The 21063-nt window shown below is 36.1% G+C and overlaps 1 long non-coding RNA gene across 1 annotated transcript; it reads left to right on the top strand.

The window, feature by feature from the left end:
- Positions 1-556: 556 nt before the first annotated feature.
- On the top strand, positions 557-2567 carry LOC147492232 (uncharacterized). The gene is made up of 2 exons (XR_015198885.1): positions 557-824; positions 1824-2567. It is a non-coding gene; the product is annotated as an uncharacterized LOC147492232 (long non-coding RNA).
- Positions 2568-21063: the final 18496 nt, after the last annotated feature.

Genomic DNA, 21063 nt, shown 5'->3' with positions numbered 1-21063 from the left:
TTTGGGATAATTATTTATGTTAGTGTGTTGGATTATAATTACTCAACACATATTGATTGTATTTAAAATATGCATATCTTGAAATAGTTGTTTGATAGTGGTTATTGTGGTATTAGTGAATTGTAGTTGCATTTTAGTATTTTATTTAAATAAGTTTAGTAAGTTATTTTGGTCTTGAGGTAAAATTTTAGTGTCTATTTGTGCTCAATTATCTATAGTTTGTGGTTGAAATCGAGCCTATACATAATACAAATCAAATCAAACTCTAGAGCCTATGATCGAATTCAAATTTGTAGTCTACTCGATGAGTCGAGCTTGAGTACGAAATAAAGCTTGAACAAAATTTGAGCTCGACTCGAGAGATACACAAACCGAGCTTGAGCACCCTAGTACTCGACACAAATAGCTCGATGACCAGCCCTAATTATAAGGACTCTCAAATGTAATTACATGCATTACTAACTAGCTAGATAATGGAAATTGCGGTGTCTCATTCTACTTTCCATTCTAAAAGCAAGTCCAATAGAGAGGTGTGTGCTAAAAGTTGTCACATAGAATGTTTTAGCCCTTTTAGCATGTCAAGCCAAATTTGGCCGGCCAAACACAAAAAACCCACCCATTCCAATGGACACTTTTTAACAACTGTTAAGTTCGGGAGATAGACGACAGAAGTTTGTCTGTTAAGTTTCAACAAACGACTGGCAGATAGAAAATGCAAACTTCCTTTCTTCTCCTTATCTCTCTCTCTCGGTCTCCCACCTCAAATTTTTGTTCCCACCTCGAATCTCGACGATTTTTGCTTGGGCGAATCATATAGCAACAAGGTATGATTTTATAACTTGGAAATTCGATTTTATTGAGATTATTTTTTTTAAAATAGTCTATTTAATATTAAATTTGAATTATTTGGTTGGTGAATTGTTTGTGATTCCATTAATTGGTTAATTGGGCATTATTTGGTGGTAATAGATTGATTGTGCATTATTTGGTGGTAATGAGTTAACTAGATATCAAATTGGTTGGTTAATCATGGTTAATTAGTTGATTTAGCATTGTTTGGTGGTAATAGGGCTATCAGTGGATCGGTTTGGGTCGGGTTTTGGAAAATCCGAACCCGAATCGATAAGAAAATTGAGAACCCGAAACCAAACCGAACCGATAATATTATGTTTAATTCGAAATCGAACCGAACCGAAAACTATAAAATCAATTAAATTTTAAATTAAATTAATTAATTTTAACCACACAATTGATAAACATATACAAAATTAATCATAAATATTACTAAAATGCTATCTTATCGGTTCGGGTTCATATCAGTTCGGTGGAGGGCAAACCCAAACCAAACCAATATCTTATCGGTTCGGTTCGGTTCGGTTTCAGGTCGGTAGAGGGCAAACTAAATTATCAAAACCCAAACCATTTTTTATCGGTTTGGTTCGGATCGGTTATCGGGTTATCGAAACTCATTGACAGCCCTAGGTGGTAATGGGTTTGATCATGCTTGAATTGCAGGTGCCACTCAAAATGAGTAACAAGGGTAAATGATTTTTTGGTCTAAAATCAGTTAGTAGATTGACAAAAGAGTCAACGATGAAAATGAAGTCTATAATTTGCAAAATCATCCAGTACTTTCATTTCCGAACCCAATCGATCCAATAACATATCCCACATTGGCTAGAAACCCGGAAACACACATCTTTCATCGTGTTAGTGTAAATATGGTAAGCATTTTATCGTTAAATTTGATTTTTTTTTTTGAACATCATATCCTAATTTGTATTTTCTTTAATTTTAATGAAGTGTTTTGAATAAATGTGTAGGCTGCAGGGGAGATTAAATTGAGGTGTTGTTGGGCATTCGTGAACAACTGGTTGAAAATAATAGTTGCCAAATAAGATTATTTTGCAGACATACGAAATGAAATTTTACAATCTCCATTTGGGTCATTGTTTCGATGTGGATATCAAAACGCCGACTGTGGTTTAATATATGTTTTGATCAAGCAGTGGTAGGATACAATACAATTCACACGTACTTTCCACTTTCTGCAAGACAAGATAGGTATAACTCCAATGGATATCACTATGCTCACGGGAATGAGCGAAGGAAAAGAAAAGGTAGTCATGTTTGGAGAAGGCTGATACTCAACTTTTGATTACGCAGAGGAATGTTGGTCTCATATAAGGCAAGAGCATTTGTCTAAAGGGGGTATCAAACCTTCTTTTTTTGTGAATGAGTTCATGGACAAGACTAGAGAGAAATCGAGAGAGATACTTACCAATTTTCTATTTTTACTTAATCACGTAAAATTTCTTCTCCACAGGTGATAGTTCATTGATATTAGATTGGATTGGTTAGAATACATTCATGAGTTTGATTGGGGTGGTGTTATGTTTGGAGTATTGATTTACGCATTAGATCAAGCATACCGACTTAATAATAATGTTGCGGATGGTTAATGTGGCGACTTCACCCCTATTTTACAACTAAGTTCTAAAATCTTTAGTATTATAACTTTATATTATATTACAAGTTTGTATTTGAGATTTATTTTTATTATAGTATTGGTGGCATGAGTGCGTACCTACAATGACTCTACTTCTGAGAACGAACATGAACCGTTTTATCGTCTCACAGATTAGAGCATGAATGAATTACTATAAATTAAGAACGTTGATCTGGTCAAGGACGCCACAATATTCACTTATACCGTAACCATCTCGAGATTATATAGGCATTGGCGATATAGTGGACACCTTGGTATATTACAAAGTATTTGCAATTAAATGTTGAGGATGTGGTTGGGGATATTATGGAGGATGAGTAGATGTGTGAGGTAATTTGCGGTGTACATCGTTCATATGATCTTACAATACGCCGAGTCGTCTTTAAGCTTGGAGGTATCATTGTGTGGTACCTGGGAGATAAGTGTTGGCACCAAATCGTTGGGACACCTTTCATCCCACACCTTCCTCCGGAGAATATGTGCACATTGTGAAGAGCTAGTCAATAGAGGTTCTTCCTTAGAAATAATGACTTGTGGCCACAGGTTTCACTCTATTTAGATTTGAATGGTGACTACGACAGTTACTGGGATCGTGTCTCAAGGGGTCCTATATTGCCTGCTAACATGGACTTTATGGGACATAAGGATATTAGAAATGATTTGTGTACCCCAAACCCTGTTGAACCCTACTTTTCATCTCAGGGTCCTTACGAGGTTTTTGCTCCACCTCCTTCCGATCTGGATTACCCATGGAGTTAGGACAAGGTTACATCTCAGGAAATAGGGAATGCATGTCGCCATATTTATACCTCACGTTGATCAAAGTTATCTTCAAAACCTTATCCCAGATTTTGACACTCTAGATGAGGTTAGTATTTGGTTTATTTTGAAACTTGAATTATATTTGGTTTATAGTGATGATTTTTCTTAAAATTATTGATTTTTATGTAGACTATATTTAGGATGCGATGTGCCAAGTCACATCTAATGATACATGGGATGCATGACTAATTTATGACTAAATCGACGAGTACTATCATTTTTTAGTGGCCGAGCGAGAAGAGAAGAAAATGTCACATAATAGAGTCGCTGACTTATAAGTGCAGTTGGTAGAAATGACCTTGCGAGAATCACGGCGGAGGAGTAAATCAAAGAAGAGGCAACCTGGCAAGGGTTCGAACCGAAGTTAGTTTAGAAATGTTTTTATGTTTGTATTGATTGATGTTTGTATGTATTATGTTTACTAAACGAATTGAATTATATTTGTTTAATGAATGGATTTTGTTTAGTTGAATGAATGTGTGGATTGTTGAATGAATGAAATGGATTGTGGAGTGAATAGAATGGATTGTTGAGTTGTTGAATGAATTGAAATGGATTTGTATGTGAAAAGAAGAACAAATGCTTTCAGTTTTTGCAACTGGAAGGTACAGACGACAAACTTTTTGCCATCCGTCTATTTAATTAAAACGGGTGACGTTTCTGCTGTCTGTATAGAAATAACCAACTGACAGCAAAAACTTTGCCATCCGTCCCTTAACAATTTTGGCTTAGTTTATCACACCAGCCAAATTTATGAGCCTTATGTTAGGACCTGGGCACACCCGCCAGGCTTGGACCTCCGCACCCATTGGATAACTAGTATCGATATTGTCCCCCACTTAACCACCCATTGGGCTTGGGCCACATCTTGGCCATGGGTGTAGGGTTTTATCTTAAAAGGCCTCGGTACTAGTTAGTGACCTTCCCACTTTATCAACCCATGATGAACTCCTTTCTTATTCAATGTGGGACTATTCTTCTTTTCGGTCCACACACTCTAACAATCTCCACCTTGGACCGAACTCCAAGGGACTCCATTCGTTCATCGTCGAGCACGATCCAATGCCAGAGCTCTGATGTGTCTGGGCCTTTGATGAACTCCTTTCTTATTCAATGTGGGACTATTCCTTTTTTCGGTCCACACACTCTAACAATCTCCACCTTAGACCAAACTCCAAGGGACTCCATTAGTTCATCGTCGAGCACGATCCAATGCCAGAGCTCTGATGTGTCTGGGCCTCTGAGGGAGGTGGCTTTTTTCTCAACCCCAGAGGCTACTCCACCTCGAATATCATTCCATGCTGTTAGATTCACCTCGAGTTACACCCTCTCGAATCTCCACAACATCTAAGAGGCACCAATCTTTGGTGTAACAGGCACGCTTCGTTAAGCAACTCCACCTGAATTGCGCACCCCGACTTGGAATGATTTCGTCTCTTGATTCTGCATGATCAGTGTTTTTGTCCCTGCTGAACCATCGGCTCTCATACCAGTTGTTAGGACCTGGGCACACCCGCCAGGCCTGAGCCTCCGCGCCCATGGAATAACTAGTACTGATATTGTCTCTCACTTAACCACCCATTGGGCTTGGGCCACATCTTGGCCATGAGTATGGGATTTTATCTTAAAAGGCCTCGGTACTAGTTAATAACATTTCCACTTTATCAACCCATGATGAACTCCTTTCTTGTTCAATGTGGGATTATTCCTCTTTTCGGTCCACACACTCTAATACCTTCTAGTAGCCCATTGGATTATTGGAATGACATTTTGGTTTTTAGCACCCCGTTAGACTCGCTCATCTAAAAGGAAAATGTGTAGGGTCTTGTATTAGTCTTCAGTATATACACATATATAACATGATGAGTCGTATATAGCTTGTACTTGCTCGGATGTTATTATCTCTCGCCTTCAGTAGTAGGTAGCTAGATATGAGGAATGCTACATCACACTCCACAACAAGACAATATACTTTGACTTGCATACCTCCTCTCTTATATTCACTCTCCACTTTCTTTTTTCTTTTTCCAAAATCCAATTAAAGTTTAACGACCTACGACCTCTATTATTATCAACCTCCTTCCTTTATCTTCTCTTCATCCCATTTTCTAAATACTCAAATTTTGCTCAATTAGACCACATATCCTTAAGCTGGGTGCAATGGCTTCCCATTCCCTAAAAAATGGAGGGAATGGTGGTGGTTTTTGTCTCTTATCTCCATAATACTCTCCATATATATAGAGTAATATTGAGGAATGGAGAGTGCATTCCAGGCGAGTTGTAATGGCGTGATTTGTAAAAACCCAAACGGCGCCACTTGAAGTGGCGTGGAATGTATTTTTCAATTTCATACCGCGCCATTTGAAGTGGCGTGGTTTGTAAAATCCCAAACGGCGCCACTTGAAATGGCGTGGAATTTTTTTTTTTTTTTTTTTTAATTCCGCGTGCCGGTCGAAGTGGCGTAGAATGGTCTGAACTATTAGACACCAAAATTGACTCCCCATCCTCAAAACACTGTTTTTAGGTGGAATGGAAATAGAGGGTGATGCACCATTGGATTCCGCCTTAGTGAAAAATTGTTATTTTCTCAACTTAAAAGAAAATAAAGATATTGATAAAAATTGGTTTGAGTTTGTAACTAATTCCAAAAGTAGTTCAGATAATTGGAAAAAGAAAACAAAAAATCAGACAATAGTGAGAATTAAAGAATTTATGATGGGCATAACCAAATGAATAAAGAATAGAGGTTGGGGAAGAGAGATAAGATGATATTGTTGGTTACATTTTTTGGGTTTAGATAATAAAAATAAAATTAAAAACAATACGAGAGAGAAAGTGAGATGATAGTGAAACTGGTTGTGAAGGCAAGAAGTCAAGTTTTTTTTGTCACAATGTGAAGTGTTTCGGTAGGTATATATGCCTTTTAGGTTAGCGAAAAAAAAAGAAGGTATATATGCCTTTTGAATCAATGGCATTAATTGGAGTTTTCGTCTAGCTTGTTCCCTTTTTCCTAGCATGCTTTTCTTGTCAAATTTTAGTACCACGGGACTATAGCAGTGGCTACTTAGATTGCAATGTTGATGTTGTGATTAGAGAAGTAGAGAACAATGAAATCAATTAACTCCATCTATTAGCATTTTAGCAATCTTAATGCATATTCCAGTAAGAGTATTCATAAGGACACTACAAATTTTACTAATGGCACCACTTTTCTAACCATAAACAAACGGACCTTTAAAAGTGATTAAGAAATACGGTACTGGGATACCGAAAAAACCTAATCAGGTTGTTTTTTTTAAATTCGGTAACAAAATAGTGAATGAGCTTTACTTGCTCGGTAACTAGATGTCATCTCCAACTCACTTTTTCAATACCAAGATGCCATCCAATATATAATTGTGTTGCGCGCCTCTACCAACTTCACTATTGTCTCCTCATACTCACCTCTATCTTTCTTTCTCATTGTTTTCTTTCTTTCGATTGATTGAATGTAAACAAGAAGATAGTTTTTATTTAAGTGTAGAAAAATGGACAAAATTTCAATGAATTTAAAGGGTTGTTAATGTTTTTTAAATAAGCTCAAACAAATCAAAATGTTCAAACACGGATTCATGTCCAATGATAGCAATCAGATTGTCATTGACAACAATTTGTAACTCAGAATTCATGTGATTCTCCTGAGTAATTGGTTGAGTGGGAAAGAGAATAGGAGAAGACAACGTTGTTGGTACAATGGCGATAACGACAAAAATGGCGTTAATGATTGATTGGAAGTTGGAGAAATGTGGCCTTGTGGTGTCTAACTACTAGAGGCCTAAATGACTGTAACTCGAAATGATTTCAAAAGTTTTTCCTTAAAGCAAGAACTTTTAAGCTTCAAGACCTATGTCAGCATTTATTTTGGTTGGAATTCAATCGAAATTCGAGAACTGCATTGCATCCTTAGTCCATAACATCATAGATAATTTGAATAAATATCGATAAAACCGTACTCAATTTGGTCTCCACAGAAAGAGAATATAAAAGAAAAAGTTACACACATGCTGCACTTGTATTGGATAGGATTTCAACCATTCACTGCACGGTGTAGTCGAATTGATGGGAATTTCTTTGGCCATTTGTATGAAGGTGACTCACTGGCCTGGAGAAAAGTTTTCAGAAGTTTGCTTTAGATAGTGAATCACTCGCAATATTGGATGAGTAAAAATAGTTCCTCGACTTGATCTTATTTAAAATCAAATGCCTCCAAATTAATGTGAGCCAACTCGATCTGTCTATCTAAATTACGTTTTTTTTTAAGGCGCCTATATTGATCACTTACCATATTACGACTTTGAGCTTGTAGCTGTAGTAGGCATAGTTCAAAAAATATAAATTTCGAAAAGTGCTCTAAATATAGGGGAATAGGAATAAAAGTTGGAATTTCGGTTTTTTTATTTGTTGGAATTCCAGAGATTCCGAAATCTTGAACTATGGTAGCAGGTTAAAATGCCATGCCCATAGCGGTTGATATAATTAAGTGCCACTGCCTGGTCATCTTTAACCTAAGCTTTAGGGGTCGTTTGTTTTTCTGAGCTTATGAATGCTGAATGGCTCATCCTCTGAATGCTTAAATCCGATTCTTTGAATTCTAAAAACATGTTTGTTTTCTTAGAATAATAACACAGCTCTGAAAAATTTGAATATAAATCATTCGCACAATTTTACTCATGCTATCTATTTTAAACACTAACTTGATTTTTGTTAAACAAAAATATATATTATATTTGAGGAGAAGAGATGGATTATCGAAAAAAAGTAAATGATAAATAAATTTATTTAAAATATGCTTTCACAAATATATTTTAACGGTTTATTTTCATATTTTGTTTATTTTCAGAATATATATATATATATGTAATTCTATTTTTAACAAAGTGGATATCATTCACCCAAAAAAAATGAAAAAACCCGTGACGCCAACATCAAATTTTGAATAACCTATTTTGAAACCATAAAAGTCAAGGTAGGAAAGTAGATAGGTTCTTAAGAAAGGGCAAGAAGGAACCTTTTTGTTTCGAGTATTAGAATTCAGTATTATAATTTTGGTGCTGAATGCTGAATGCTAAAAGTACCACTTAATGCTTAAACTACTTAAAAAAACAAACAAGTTTTGAGCCTCTAAATGCTTAAAACTTAAGTTTAAGAGGCTGTGAATGCTGAATTCAAAAAAAACAAACAACCCCTTAATGTTTATCTACGGAATGATATGATAGTTTGTCAAATTCCAAACAAGTAAAACGTGTCATTAGGCTTGTTACGGTAAGGCTCTAATTTCATGAGATCATGCACTGTGGGCTTGTTACTCTGTAGTCTGTACCCAAAAAAAAATTCTTGATTGTCACTTAGATTGTATTGGTTATCAGTCAGATTAACATACAAAACCACTGGAAATGCTGTGATGAGGACTTATGTTATTATTAAGAAGCTAGAAGTTATCCATATAAAAGACAACGACTTTTAATTTTGAAAAGCTAAATTTGGAAACTTTCGTCTTATAGTGAGAATATTTTTTTTTATTATATATCTACGAAAGCTTCGTCTTATAGTGAGAATATAGCTCAGTGCTTTCTCTTAAAAGATAGCTCCCTAGCATTAGTCGCGCTCCATCTGTTTCGCATAATGTTTCTAAAAAGAATGGTGCATGGATTACTCGTACAAATTAATTTTATTCTTCGAAAATGATTTCCATTCAACATTTAGCATTTTAGCAGATAGCTAAAATTAAATAATCAGTCATCAGATGAGATGTCCCTACACATAGTTCATGTGAACCTAAAATAAAGAATCCTTTTATCATAATAGTAGAAGTACTAAAACGTCCATTTTTACCAAATTTGAGCTAACAACATTGGATAAATCCCTACCAAATATTCTGTACGTCCTTCACTCAAAAATTGTGATATCCCATTGTCGTGAAAATAGCAAGCAGCAAAAGAAGACATGCCTATTATTACTACGAAAACGTTAAATTAAGTTGTTGTTTTTTTCCCCTTTCTTTTTCCTGATAAGATGACATGGAAAGTTCACCTGGCTAGTTGGACAATACACCATGTAAAGCCATCTCTTATTACCAAGAGAAAATCAACCGAAATAAGATGGAAGTTTGATTGGATGGTTGCCATATGTACAGTGCGTAGATAAAAAAGATAAATTGTTCAATGACTTATGATGGAATCCTGATCTTTACTTGGTGATTGTAGATATGATATGCTTATCATGCACATACACTTCACCTTCAAGACGGCTCCTGATCGGTCAATACTCAAAAGATGATATATTTGCAACTTTTTTTTTCGCTAGATTGAAGATATGCAACTTCAAGTCCACGTAGGAGTTCATATTTTATGACCTATATAATCATACATAATGTTCAAATATACATATGCTCTTCTATGACAGATTATAGCCATTATATAGGTCTTACTCTGCAAAAATGGCCTTAAAAACATCTGCGCGCGCTCATGAAAGAGCAGATATAGAAGGGATTATAGCACTAACGAACGTCCTTTGTTATCTGTAGTACATACGTTTATTTACTACTGGAAAGAGAAGACAAATTAAAGTAGGAATAATTATGGATCAATGCAGGAAACCGAACACAATCTTTTTTTTTGCGCATAAGATTTTCAATGAAGATTGAGCATTGTCTTATATGATGATCTTCAATAATGTCAGATTAGGCGGATCTAGGGGGGCTGCAGCACACCTAATTTTTCCGTCAAAAAAATACTAGTTATAATAGTGTATAACTCACCCAAAAAAAAATTTGTAGTGTATGTTAGTTGTAGCAGCCCCTTGAGTGACAATCCTGAATCCGCCCCTGTTCTACAGTACTTTCAGTGATAAAAAGAAAAAACAATATAAATATTGACTTGAAGAAAGCCAGTTCATTCAAAAGGCTTTACCCAAAAATACAAATATTTCAAAAGACCCTAGAATGAGGCCAATTGTCACGCTAAGAAACAAAGTCTAAGAACTCGCCACCCTTCAAAGTGTGGGTAATGAAAAAGGGGAAAAAGCTGATAGATTAGGTACTGAACTTTGGAGCATACGGCCGATGCAAATCCTGCTATCTCTTTGAGATCCTCCATATATCCAAATTCCCAGTTGATTGAGATTGGTAAATAGATTCTGCTTGATATTTTGAAACCAATACTGTTTGACAAGATTGTTGGCTACTATTCAGCTCCGAGACGACTTTGTATGAATGATTGTTGAGCTCAGGCCATTGGACTCCATGTGACCATGTCCATAATCAGAATAGTGATCCAACGCCACAGTTGGGCCTTATGTACATGTGAGCCCTTGACTAATTTGGATATTGGGCAACCAGAGTATATGTAGCAAAACACTTGTATTGCTGTGTGTATGTAATATGTGTGTCTGTGTTTTGTTTTTTTTGTTTTTTTTTCCCCTCATTTGTACCTTTTATCGATCTGTAATCCATATATGTTATGCCAAATGATTACAATGTAACGTGCAACTCGCAAGTGAGGCCGTGTTTTTTCTTTTTTCTTTTGGACATCCATAGACCATATCCAAGGTAGATTAAGTTAGTTACTAATAGTTTGTATAGAATGTTGACGCACGTCCACGAACAATTACCATCTCATGCAGCTGGAGCATCTTTCAAAGTGTGTTAAGTGTAAACTATTGGGAGAACAATGTTACTGTGGACTCGGTGTAACTTCCACTCATTTATGTGACCCCACACGTGCCTGATTCGCCTGATTTAGTCGTAATGGGACATGTTCGAAATGCTCTCTCACCAAAATTTAGCCACTTGGCAAAAAGAGTGCACATGGGGACGTGTGTTGACAGTTGACACTGCTTGATCACTATATTATATATATTTTTAATTTCACCATATTATTATTTATTTATTTATTTATTTTTTAATTCGGTTCTCTATATTTAACACTATCCTTAGTGCACCAAAAAAATTTGGAACAAGTCCAATGGGGAGGTGTCACATAGGATTTTAGCATTTTTAGCTTGCCAGCTAAATTTGGTATGCCAAAACATCAAAAACCAATCCAATGGGCCTTTTTTTTTCTTTACATTTTGGGGAATTGGTGGATGGATTCTGCGATCCGTCACTATTTTTTTTTTGTAGGTAAAAATGTGTGGGCAAGTCCATCCGCAACTATTCACTTTAAAGTGGACAGTAAAAGTGAACAGTGATAAACGGCGAAAATTATGTCATCCGTTGAACAATATCCGTGAACAGTTTTGCTGTCTGTTGCAATTTAACGCACAAACGATAAAAATTGTGTCGTTCGTATCTAGAAACTTATTTTTAGCAGTTGCTAGATAAAGCTACAAATTTAACTGAGTATATCACACTAGCCAAATTTAGAACCCTTCTAGTAGTCCCATTGGAATGGTCATTTGGTGTTTGGGGGTGATATATGGTATTTAGCTGCCCATATAGCACTCCTATTGGACTTCCTCTTATATATGTGAACATATAATCTCACTGCACACTTTCTATATGAAAATACGCAACACTTTGTTTTTGTTCAAAACTACTCTTTGTAGCTAGCTCAGGTGTACTTGAAAACCTATACATGCAAATGAGCACACCCACTACTATTTCCAATATTTTGGTGTGTTGCGGTACTTGGACATACATATTGTAAAGGCTTTATTTAGTGATTAGCCTTACAGGTAGGAAAGTGGAATTGAATTAGGTCTTTGACTGAACTCAGGTCTGTGTAAGCTGCCTACGTATCCAGTATTCCGGTGAACTGGAATCAAGGTCAGACATAGTTCAAGTTGAGACCAAGTGGGAGATGGAGATGGAAGAGGTGGATAGTGGAGACCAATCCTCCTTTTGTAGTCTCATTGGTGACCTTTCCTCTTCCCTTCCATTAGGTCACATTCATTCATTTGGTGACTCCAATGAGCATTGATGATGGAGTCATAAAGGTGGTCTTAACTAACATATTTGATCGTTACATGACTCTTCATTTGGATGAGCGAACTGAAGGAGATCTTGACATCGAACTGATTGATCAAGTAAGATATATCTCTACTAGTACTATCTCCTATAATCAACCTGGCCTCTTAAATTCATCCGGTTATTTTTCTTTCGCATAATACCCTTAAATGAATAATTGAATTAAAACACCCAAATACTATTTAGACCGACAACTTGGTCTTTTTCGCCTTTAGTGAATTTATAGTACCCATTTTCTCCTTAAATTGAAGTATTGCTTAACACTTTTGAATGGAAGTGATCAATCCTTTCATGTGGTGGTAAATTAAAAAACCAAATTCACTCCATCAAATTGAATTGTACGCAACCATAAATACAATTAATTAGCAATTTAATTAATTAATTAAATAAGGAAATTAATTAGATGTTTAGAAAATGAAAAGATTAGAAAGAGATTACTCTGAGAACTCTAGAGCAAGGATTGTCAGCTAGATTGCTGAGGCAAGCTACATACACAACTGGAAGGCTCGGATCATTCAGGTGATGACTATACACATATTTATCAGTTACTTGCTTACTCATAGTGAGGACTATATGTATTAACTATTTAAACAAAAGGACCATATGCATCAATGTAAGTCTGTAACTTTAAGCAATGTAAAATTATGGCAACTGTAACTGAGAGGCCCCAGTATTTCTTAGCAGGGTTTTCTAACAACACCAATCAAATATTCCTTTTGAACTCCTACTTAGTATAAAACTCGTCATAAATTTCTCTACAAGCAAAGATTTTTGTATGTAATTTGATTCTTTTTGAAGTTCCGGTTTTCAGTTACATCAGATTATCTCTCTAATGGAGATGTCTTGAATATTTTTCTGAACTAAGTTTTATAGCACTAGTCACTCACTTCGATGATGTACCTTTATCATCTGAATGAAATGGATAAGATATATGCTAAATTAACGAACATGTTTGGGATATATGATGTATAGTGCCATTATGCTACTAAATACTCTTGAAAATCCCTTCTAATTTTGATCTGTCTATGCTTTAAAAAAAATCAATGATTAGTGCAATTGTTAATCTATGAATTTAAGCCTTATGGTTGTATACCTTTAATTTGTATTAAATTAAAGCTGCATGAAACCATATGCATAAACGTGTTTGTAATCTTATAAACTTAAAAAATATTTACTTGGTGAGGGGGACCATGTATACTTATTTTAAGAGCACTATCCCTCAGTTCTATAATAAATGTGTATGTATTTAGGATTAGATGAACTTATTGCTTGTTTTTATTTTACGTTTATATATAAGTGTTTGTTATCTACTTTTTGGCTTTTCTGCTTTAGTTTAAACTTAAGACATAAACTTTTATGTGGTTGTGGTTGTGGTTGTGGTTGCCATGACTTGGAAGTTTTTTGGTGCGTTGTCATGCCTTGAAATTTTTATGCGGTTAGTCTTGTCTAGTAGTAATAATATAACTCTTTCACTGTCAAATCTTTTTATTGGTTTTATGTCGTGACTTGCCTTGTTGTAAACAAACCAAGGCCTTTTGTGTATTTAAGTTTCCGGTGCAGATGACAACATAGACTGAGATGACGAGTTACTTGGAGCAATTAGTAGTCAGCCGGGGGATGCGCAAACCCCTGGTTAGTTTTTGTTTTTTTTTGTTTTTTATTCTTCTTTCTATTAGATATTATAATAAGAAGTTCTTACTTTCATTTATATTACTAATATATGTGTAACTGTTTGATGCATGTGAGGTTCATAATGTTGGAGAAATGTTGTCGAGTGTCTGCACTTCGAACACAAGTAATAGTTTTTCCTTCTAGATAATATTACTCTGAATAAGAAGAAATTCTATTAGCTACTCACAAATTTAATATTGCTTGAAAGACTATACTCGCTTAACTTCCTTCTTATTTTCTTTTCAATAGTAACTTCGACTTGGTGTATCTAATAAAGTCTAGACCAAAACCAAAACATATAGCAATTCTGACTTACGTACTTTACATGTATGAACTATTTGCAAGTGCTAAAAGAAAACAATGTTAAGGAGGAAGTTAAACCTTGTGCACTAGCTTTAAAGATTCTTGGGAAAGTATTTCAGGTGTTAATTCTTTTACGGTCAGTATGATGAGACTTTTCAAGAAAAATTTTGTACCATATCTTTGTACCGAAGATTCCATACGTAGGGTTTGCTGAATTGTATGCAGAAGATAACAAAGGTGCACTTGCAGTTACTTTTCCTTTCTCTCTCCAACATGGGAGAACTTCAACATTTAAGAAAAGAATACTAATCTGTATACCCGAGTTTTATAAGGTGTAATTTTTGTTAGTTGTATACTTATGATAAATCTTTTCTTTATAACCCGTACACCAAGTTCTTTGGATTGTTGTATTAATGACATCTTAGGTCTTTTTTTAGAAGGAAAAACCCGCACAATGTTCTATAACGTCAAGGAGGAGAAGTGTCTCAGATGTATATGAAGATGCAAGCTATTCTGAGAGATCTTCTGATGAGGATTCACCAAGAGCACTTTCTTATCGAACACCTGCAATCACTCAGGTATGTCCAATTATTCTTTACATCTACCTTCCTACAGGAAAGAAAAACTAGCCTTGACCTTTTATATATTATGTTGGTTACCAAGTTTCTACAAAGTGCTGCATTCTATTAACTGAATTTAAGAAAAAATTTTACAGTGCAAAAGTGCCAAGTAGAAAACAACTTGCCACTCTTATGAAGATAACATATTTCACACTTAGCTATTAGAATATTGTTGTTACTATTTGACGATGTTATATAATCTGTGGCAAGGCATAGGCAGACTATTCAGATGTCTTTGTAATCCAGCATATGATGTGGATGATGAAGAGATTGTGTATAAAGGCAAATAATGCTACCAAAGAAGTTTTCATCATGCTGTCGAGTGTTAGGCAAAAGTTGTGATGAGGGAGATGATGAGTCTTTGCTCTGATAATCATTTTCTACTTCAAGATAATATGAAGGAATGTTGAAAGGCTAGACTATGCAACTTGACTTGACTTGTTATGTTTATCAATATATGTCTATCTAGATATGGTTGAAATGAATATAGGAAGTAGGAAAGCTCATTGAGATGTAGTTTTTGTTTCTATGTAAATTGTGATTTGGATTGGCTTGGAGGCTTTGTTTCTAAGTAAATGCCTTAATGGGTTTGTTTCTATAAAATTTGATTAGTTGGTTTTTCTTGTTATTCATATGTTGCTCGAGTTGTTGTGGACATGTGAAATATTTGTCAGATGTGGACATGTGGTATGTGTGCAATTGTGCTAGGTGGAAAATATTTGCTGCCAGATTTTATTTATTTATTATATTTTTTTCCCGGACTAAACGTTAGTAACGGATATATCCGTTACATAAAAGCTGACTAATAGTATGTCACACATCCATTACTAACGGATATTACCGTGACAAAATGAATCTTTCTCCTCGCTAATAATTAGAAAATTGATGGCGCCAAAATTTAGTGACATTTAAGTCCGTTACAAACGACCAATATTAATGGAGAATCAACAGTTTACTATCCGTTACAAATATTTGAAGTAACGGATATAATCGTTACTAAAATTAATTTCAGTAATAGATACAACCGTTAGTAATATTTGTCTAAGTGACAATGACGCTCCATAGCTAGCGGATATAAGCGTTAGTAAAAATATAAATAACGGATATAACCATTGGTAAACGCCTTTTCTAGTGTAGTGAGAGTACAAAGGAAGTAAACCCATCTATTATTTTCTTCTCGATCTACCCACTCTTCCACTCCCTAATATCTCTGTTTCCGATTGAAAAAAAAAAAAAAAAAAAAAACTTGATATTGATCTTTATGTTAGTTCCTATTTTGATGATCGAAGAGATTGTTGTGAAAGTTGATCTCGCTCTTTTTCTTTCTAACTTATTAATGGAAGCAATTTGAAAACAAACAAGCAACTTCAGAGAACACGTCCCCAAGCAACAACAACAGGTACCATCTCATTCTCTTTTTATTTTGGTTCCCTTATATATTGGAATTATTGAAACTACTAATAAAGTTTTGCTACCTTTTCAGGATTTCCATCGTATTCATGATTTTGGTATGTTGTATTCAACAATCTTTGTAGAGTGATTTGGATTTTGTGAGGAGAATTGTTGTTTAATTAATCGATTTTGATTATCAGTTTTGATTATTTGTTAATCAATGGTGTTATATGTGTACTTTGGTTTTGATTAATATTTATTTATTTATTTATAGTGATTACTTTACCGAACAAACACCACGTACTCCGAAATGGTAACAAATCCTCAATTGAACCAATTTGTTTTCTTAGAAGTTATTTATTTATTATTCTCTCGCCTTGAACAGCTAAGGAAATGGAACGAGTTGTGGGTGATCTTGAACCCAACCACTGGAAAATTGGAATACAAGTATGCTACTTTAATAATAATTTTGAAGAAGAACTATTGGTATGTTGACATTGTGTTACATTTTTTTTTTATTCCAATTTATCTGTGTACTTAGGACGAGGAGAAATGAGTCAATTGTGAAGGGAACAATTACATTTGATGCAAATAGCACAATCAACTTATCTCCTGTAAACTTCCAATAAGTTTGGCATTCAGTATTTGTTTTAAGGACCAGCTTTTATGAATTTTAAAGTGATTTAATTTCTTATCTCGGGTCGTTTTACAATGGACTGCCAAAGTATGATGGTTGTTGTTTCTATATCCTCATGAATAATTATTTCATTAGCAATATAAAGAAGGATTTTTCTTTGGCAGTTTTCAGTTGGATGTATTACTAGATATTATTGGAACCCCGCAGAAAAAGGATTATTTCTTATGTGCAGAAACTCCTGGTGCTGTGAAAGCATGGGTATCAACGCTACATTAAGCTTACTTTTCTTTTTGCTTGGCGCTGTATTGCGCTAAATATTGTATTCTCTGTTTTAGGTGGTGAATACATTTCTGACACTTTGCACTCATATTGGTGACTAGAGTTTAATACACTTGTCTATATCTTTGCTACATATGTTACTTGGAACACACAAGCTACAAAACTATTTACAATTTTATTGTATATAATTTCACTTATGATGTTTATTTTATTGGTTGAAATTTGTCAAAGCATGTATATATGACACAATGCAATACGTTTCTGATCAAAGATTAAATTGTTCGTTATTGCAACTTCACTAGACCTCACCCCTTTGGCACACACACCACCACCACCCCAGAGTTTTTTTTCTTTTTCAATTTCACGAACATGTTCTTATTTGTTATTGTTCGCAAAACCTCCAAACAGGGCAACACAATTAGTGCTAAAGACTCATAAAGAAGCTTTAATTTAGATTCATTAAGTGGGAATGGTTTTGCAAAACTGGGAAATGTTGCTGCAGTGGTTGCAGCTGCCAATTCGATGGCCTTGGAATCAACTAAAGAAATTGAGGTGGCAATGAAGATATCTATGAACAGCTCTAGGAATGGTGACCAATATAATAGGACAATTGAAAGTCCAATGTATGAATTGGCAATTATGATGGTACTTTAATTGATGGATACATCTTTTCTTTTCTTCTTTAATTGAAATCAGTTCCTGAATATCCTCAGAGATTCAAGACAAAGAACTCTTTCAGTGGATACCATATCTAATCTATATTCTGTAACCTAAAAACTTTGACAGATGCTGCACTTCAATCTAAGATTTCTGACATGACTAGACAAAACTGGAAAATAGATGCTAAAAAAGAAAATTAGAAGGAAAAGCGGTTCCAGTAAACATTTTATACTTCTCCCTTGCTTTGGTTTGATATATTAGCACAATTGGTTAATGTGGGTTTTATACTTGCATTGTTGCATTGGTTTTAGGTATATAGCGTCCTTACTCATCATTCACGATGCACGTATTTTGTCGTTTATATGGAAACATTGTTATTACGTATTATGATGTCAAATGTTATTTTTTACAATCTAAATTATTTTTTTTATAAAGGATAAATCTCATTCCTAGATGGTCATGCTACAACATCTACTAATGAGGCCCAAATAATGAAGCTAATTTTTTTATATTTGGACCGTTTGTCTTGATAATTGGTGTATACACTATTGTATTCACCAACAATAAGACCAATTGTTGACTCTTCATAACCGACTTGATAAAGTAAGTTCTTATTTATCCCTAGGTAATAATGATCATATATATATATATATATATGACTTGAAAAAAGAGATAATACATCAGCCCAGCGATAGTTGTGGTTTTGGTTGTGGACTGTCGTCATAGAGGTTTTGGTAGCCATGATGGATGTGTTTTGCTGCTATCTAAGAAATTGTTTTCTTGATTACAAGTATAGGCATTCTAACGAAGATAACCATCTTTTTCCTCTTTTTTTGTGCACTTTTGTCATCCATAGTGTTTTGGTTTGATATTTTTTTCAGCTCTTTTCATGATGATTGCTTAAATACTTCTTAAATCTTATAAATGAGGTTCAATCATACATTATAAGTTGTTGTAACTATTATGTATTGTTGTGTACTTTGTCGAAGGAGTCTACCAAGGCATTTGGGAATGGTTGTGCATGTGGTTCACCACTCCATGTTATTATTTTCTTTTGGCAACTTAGTTGTCCACGGGTTGAATCACCGCCCCTTAATAATGCTACAAGTCTACTGTGAGGGATTAATATTCACATCCAATGAATACCACACACATGTCTAACATATACAGAACTAACAACCAACCTCGTATCCTCGCCCTCAGAGCTCGCTTTATAGTGACTCGACTCAGGCAAGCAACCTATTCAACTCACGCCCAGAGTGATGTCACCACCAACCGATATCCCGTACTCGACCTGCGAGCTCGCTTCAAAGTGACTCGAGTCGAGTAGACGATCTCACCGTGAAGCGACCTCACTAGCGCTCATTCCTCTCGCTCCACAACGGCTTGTAATGTAAGTCTTTATTGCAACCATCAAGACCGAAGCTTCAGGCACGCAGCTCATTGATTCTTCATAACTCGCCATCATGGCTCATAAGTGACCTGAAGACCTGGATCTGACCTGAAGCGGGAGAGCATGAGGAGCGGGCATCTTGCCTATATAAGGAGGATGAGGAACTACGTCTGACCCTAATTCCCCCCAGAGAGAGAACTTGATACGTAGGCAGTTTGTCCATACGAACTCGGTCAAACCCAATCAACCAATCCATCTTCCCCAAATTACCTACTCCAGTAAGGTTAGATGAAACATAACATTTACATTGGCGTCGTCTGTGGATCAAATTACTTGAAAATTCATCTACTCAAAATTTCCATTTCTTCCAAACATCTTCCTAGAATAGCTAATTTTCAAGCCCACGAAGCATGGAAAGCTTACAAGAACAACTGAAGATTATGGCTACTCAGATGGAAGCCATAAAATTGAACGGTAACATCACCCAGCTCCGACAGGAGAACGCGGCTCTCAAAATCCAGGTCGAGTCCCAGAACCTGAACGGAGTTACGCTGAGGACAAGATCAATGAGGTCAACCAGCAGATCAATAGCCTCTCCCAGCGGATCGAACAGAGCATTGGGAAGAAGGACGCCACTCAGGTCGTCCATAAGATGTTGAAGACGTACCGGGCATCACCTTTCACGCTCGAGGTACTCAATAAACCCTCCCCCCAAGATTTCATTCAGCCTCCTCGGTTCGCAATGTACTACGGCAGCACGTGCCCTGGTCAGCACGTAGCTCGCTACATTTAAAGCCTTGCACTCTACAGTGCGCAGGAGGTCGACCACCTGCAGTGCTGCTTGTTCCTAGCAAGCTTAAAGGATGGAGCTCTCGATTGGTTCTACTCGTTAGGACCAAACTCCATTGACAGCTTCGAAAAGCTCACTGACCAGTTCGCCAGCCAGTACGTCCACAACAGACGTAAGACAGCCGACCTCAATTCACTTTTCCAATTGTCTCAGAAAAGTGACGAACCAGTTCGCACCTTCCTGGGACGTTTTAAGACAGAGCTATTGTCCATGGAAAGAGGCCTCAAGGAGTCGTTCGCGACAGTGGCCTTCTCCAATGCGATCAGAAAAAACACTGATCTATCCAAGTTGCTCATAAAAGAGCACCCTAAAACACTGGCCGAACTGTATTCACGCATGAAGAAGTACATCAAGCTTGTTGAAGGCCTCGAAAAAGAAAGGCTGAAGGCAGCAGGCAAGGTCACTGCGATCTCAAATGACGCCCCACCTTCCAAGAAGCGACTCAAGTAATAGGATCAGCGGACCAGCACTCGAACCCAAACCAAAAGAGAGTTCATTGTGCTTACAAAATCTCTAAGTTACATATTGGAGAAAATAAAGACAGCGGCCTATTACCGACCTGAGGTAAAACGGCCAGAAGACACACTAGGAAAGCCATACTGTGCTTTCCATAAAACAAAGTGCCATGAAACCAATGAATGACGCGGACTCAAGCACTACCTCCAAGACCTCATTGAGGCAGGCCATATTAAGCACTACACTGATATAGCTAATGGTGATCTGCGCCACAAGCTCATGGCTCACAGAGAACGAAGCCGAACTCCACCTCGCAACCACCACCATGATCGCTCCCGAGCTCGAGGATGCTCGGTGGACCGATCTCGCCATGAGCATCGCCAGCACTCCTTTGACAGAGATAACAACAGAACGATCAACATGATCACTTTCCAGGATGACTCTGTCACGTCCACAAGGGAGAAAAA

The sequence above is a fragment of the Coptis chinensis genome, chromosome 6, assembly GCF_015680905.1.
Source record: "Coptis chinensis isolate HL-2020 chromosome 6, ASM1568090v1, whole genome shotgun sequence".
NCBI lineage: Eukaryota > Viridiplantae > Streptophyta > Magnoliopsida > Ranunculales > Ranunculaceae > Coptis > Coptis chinensis.
The sequence above is the reverse complement of the archived record's forward strand: the minus strand, read 5'-3'. Positions and strand labels throughout refer to the sequence as shown.